Source organism: Benincasa hispida, chromosome 1, assembly GCF_009727055.1.
Source record: "Benincasa hispida cultivar B227 chromosome 1, ASM972705v1, whole genome shotgun sequence".
NCBI classification, from domain to species: Eukaryota; Viridiplantae; Streptophyta; class Magnoliopsida; order Cucurbitales; family Cucurbitaceae; genus Benincasa; species Benincasa hispida.
The window spans coordinates 90,049,215-90,054,114 of record NC_052349.1 but is presented as its reverse complement, the minus strand read 5'-3'; positions in this window follow the sequence as shown (position 1 = coordinate 90,054,114).

The following is a 4,900-nucleotide window of genomic DNA, read 5'->3' as shown; positions in this document are numbered from 1 at the left end:
CAGTCCAATGGTCATGACCAGGATTGGACTGAAATCTGCTGACAATTCTTATGGCATAGCATATATTGGGACGAGTACACAACATTGCATACATCAAACTCCTAACTACAGATGCATATGGAATTCGATTCATCTCCTCAACTTCTTGAGGTGTCTTAGGACTCTGTTTCTTAGACAGGTGAATTCCATGCCTGAAAGGTAAAGATCCTTTCATGGAATTTTGCATTTTATACATAGACAACATTTTGTCTATATAAGATGCTTGAGATAATGCCAATGTTCTATTCTTGCGATTTTGAACTATTTGGATTCCAAGAACATACTGTGCTTCTCCCAAATCTTTCATTTGGAATCATGAAGCCAGCCATCTCTTAACGTCAGCTAGATATTCTACCTCATTCCCAATTAGTAGAATATCATCAACATACAACACCAAAAAAACGACAGTTTTGTTGACGATTTTCTTGTAGACATAGAGTTCGTCAATATTTTGTTCAAAACCATAAGATTTGATTGCAGCATCAAATCTCATATTCTAGGATCTAGGAGCTTGTTTTAATCCATAAATTGATCGATTAAGCTTGCAAACCTTTTAGTCTTGACCCTGCTGTAAAAACCCTTCTGGTTGAGACATATAGATACTCTCTTCTGGTTGAGCGAGACATTGTAGGTTAAATCCAATTATATGCGTTATACTTGGATAAACCACTTAGACTTAGGTTGTTTAAATTAGCCGTTACACTTAAGTAAAATACCCAAACATTTAGATGACTTCACTGAGAGATTAACAATATATTTGATATATAGTTATTAGCTTTCACATCCTCAAGAGTCCACACCGTGAGATCCATGCTCGGCTTCGTGTCGCTTTTATCACGACTACTCCATTCGGAAAGTATTTACATGGGTCAATAACAAGGTGAATGAGAGAGGTAGGTCATAGTAAGTGGGTGAAGGAAATATGTAAACATTGTTCTACGGTCTCCTCCATTAGTCTGAATCGTGAGATTCCTATGTTGCGCCTGCTGTCGTTTTTAGGTGGCACTAGCTAGTCATTAACCGTAGCGATCCCCTCGGAGGGTTGTAATATAGGATTCAAAACAACCCAGGCTTTAGTAAAATGAATAGGGTCTTATAGTTTCGTCTTGGATATTGTCATCTATTTCGGAGGCATATTCATACCGTTCTATAAGATCTAAAAATGGCGGGTCACATTTACAAGAATTACTAATTGTTAGTAAAGATTTTGATCGAAGACGATAACCAAAACTATCGAAATATGAGTTATTCTGGAGATAGTATTTGGTCAAGAATTGTCTTGCTTATGTGAAGGAATTCTTGATTGCCCATCGGTAGCAATTATTTTAAATCACTAAAGTATCGTTGTAAATAAATAAAGATTTATTGGGTAATTTATTATTTTTTGCTAAAGTTGGATTTAGATGCATATTTAATAGAGTTTGTTTAAAATGTTTCAGCAATGTCAAACTCAATCATACAATTGCTTGCTTCTGATAAATTTAATGGAGAGGGATATTCGACCTTGAAATCAAACATCAATACGATATTAGTTGTAGACGATTTGAGGTTTGTGTTGACGAAGGAATGTCCTTCAGTTCCCAGTTCAACAACCACCCGAAATGTTTGGGACATCTATGATAGGTTGGTGAGGGTGAATGAGAAAGCTCGGGCATATATCTTAGCGAGTGTGTTTGATGTACTCAATAAGAAGCATGAGGTCATGCCCATCGCCCGTGAGATAATGGCGTGATTACAGGAGATGTTTGGGCAACCGTCATCCTCTGTTAGACACGAAGCCATTAAATATGTCTATGTTACGCGCATGAAAGATGGAACCAACATAAGAGAACATGTTTTCAATATGATGGTTCATTTTAATGTTGCGGAGGCTCACAGGGCGATGTAAATGAGACGAGTCAAGTAAGCATGATACTGGAATCTCTCCTAGAGAGTTATCTACCGTTCAAAACAAATGTTGTTTGAACAAAATCACTTATAATTTGACGACAATGTTGAATGAGTTACAGACTTATCAATCAATGATGAAACTGAAGGAAAAAGAAATAAATGTTATTTCGAAATCAAAGAAGTTTTATAAGGGCTCTACGTCAAGAACGAAACCCACTGATGATAAGAAGTCTGGTCCTTCTTCTTCAAATGACAAAATCGTACAAATGAAGAAGAAAGGAAAAGGGAAAAAAAAAAGCCACTGCAAAGAAAAACAAAAACAAAACTCCCAAAGGAAAATGTTTATATTGCGGAGAACTTGGACACTGGAAACGAAACTGCCTAAAGTATTTGGCTAAGAAGAAAGCAGAAAAGGCAAAACAAGGTAAACCTGATTTACTAGTTGTCGAAACATGTCTAGTGGAGAATTCTCACCTTACCTGGATATTGGATTCAGACGCCGCTAATCATGTTTGCACTTTTCTATAGGAAACTAGTTCTTGGAGAAGACTTTCTGAAATAGAGATGACTTTCAAGGTGGGAACGAGTGAAGTCATTTCAACTGAAGCAGTGGGAGATGTAAAGTTGTTTTTTGGAGATTCTTTTATCTTACTTAAGAATATATTCTATGTACCTAAGATGAAAAGAAACTTGATCTCCATTTCTTGTCTGTTAGAAAATATGTACAATATATCTTTTGAAGGTAATGAAGTGTTTGTTTATTCAAGAGGTGTTCATATTTGTTCTGTAATACTTGAAAATAACTTGTACATATTAAAACCAACTGATGCAAGAACCATTTTAAATATAGAGATGTTTAAAACGGCTGAGACTCATAATAAGAAGCAGAAAATTTCTCCTAACGCCTATCTTTGGCCCCTTGGGCTTGATCACATTAATCTCAACAAGATTGAGAGATTGGTGAAAAACGGTCATCTAAATCAGTTAGAGATAGTTCTTTACCTCCATGTGAATCATGTATTGAGGAAAAAATGACTAAAAGATCTTTTTCTGACAAAGGTTTTCATGCCAAAGAGCCTCTATAAATTATACATTCAGACCTATGTAGTCTGATGAATGTTAAAGCTCGAGGAGGCTATAGTATTTCGTCAGTTTTATTGATGGTTACTCTAGATATGACTACATTTACTTAATCAGTCATAAGTTTGAAATTCTTGAAAAGTTCAAAGAGTTTAAGGTTGAGACTGAAAATATGTTAAGTAAAAAAATCAAAACACTTCTTTCTGATTGAGGTGGTGAGTAAATGGATTTACAATTCCAGAAGTATCTAGTAGATCATGAAATTCAATCCTAACTCAGAGCACCTGGAACACCATACAAAAATGGTGTTGCAGAAAGGAAAAATCAAACCTTGTTGGACATGGTTCAGTCTATGATGAGTTATGCACAGTTACCTCAATCCTTTTGGTGGTATGCAATACAGACTGTAGTTTTCATTCTAAACGTTGTTCCTTCAAAAATTGTTTCGGAAACACCATATAAATTATGGAAAAGACGCAAAACTAGTTTACGTCATTTGTGTATTTGGGGTTGTCCAGCACCTGTATTGGTACAGAATCCTAAAAAATTTGAAACACGTTCGAAATTATGCCTATTTGTAGGATACCCTAAAGAGACAAAAGTAGGATTGTTTTATGATCCCCAAGAAGATAAAGTATTTGTATCAACAAACCCTACGTTCTTGGAAGAGGATCATATTAAAAATCATCTACCTCTCAATAAACTAACATTGCAAGAACTGACTAAAGATACTACAGAAACAACAACAAGAGTTATTGATCAAGCTAGTCCATCAACAATGGTTGTTGTTCCATCACATCCATCCCAAGAGTTGAGGATGCCTCAACGTAGTGGGAGGGTTATTCAACAACCTGAACGCTATATGGGTTTAGCAGAAACTCAAAATATCATACAGGATGATGGTTTAGAGGATCCATTAACCTTTAAGAAAGCAATGGAGAATGTTGATAGGGAATAGTGGATAAAAGCCATGGACGATGAAATGGAGTCTATATACTTTAACTCTGTCTGAGAACTTATAGATCAACTACATTGGGTTACACCTATAGGTTGCAAATGGATCTACAAGAGAAAACGAGACCAAACTAACAAGGTGCAGGCCTATAAAGCCAGACTCGTGGCAAAATATTTTACCCAAAGAGAAGTTGATTTTGAAGAAACTTTTTCTCCTGTTGCCATGATAAAATAAATAAGAATATTTCTTTCCATTGCCACATATTATGACTATGAGATATGTAAATGGATGTCAAGATAGCTTTTCTGAATGACTATCTTGATTAAAGTATTTTTATGTCTCAACCAGAAGGGTTCATCGAAAAAGGACAGGAATAGAAAGTCTGTAAACTTAATCGATCCATTTATGGATTGAAACAAGCATCCAGATCTTGGAATATAAGGTTTGATACTTCGATAAAATATTATGACTTTAAACAGAATGTTGACGAACCTTATGTATACAAGAAGATAATCAACATGACTGTAGCATTCTTAGTTCTTTACGTTGATAATATCTTGCTCATTGGTAATGAGACAAGTTTCCTTACTGACTTAAAGAGATGGTTAGCAATACAATTTTAAATGAAAAATTTTGGTGATGCTCAGTATGTTATAGGAATACAAATATTCCGGAATCGAAAGAATAGAACATTAGCACTATCTCAGGCGTCTTATATTAACAAGATATTGTCAAGATATAATATGCAAAATTCCAAGAAAGGTATGTTACTTTTTAGACATGGAATTCATTTGTTGAAGGACCAGTGTCCTAAAAAACCTCAAGATGTTGAGGAAATGACAATAATTCCATACGCATTTGCAGTTGGGAGTTTGATGTATGCCATGTTGTGTACATGCCCTGACGCAGTTGTAATCGTTAGTAGGTTCCAATCCA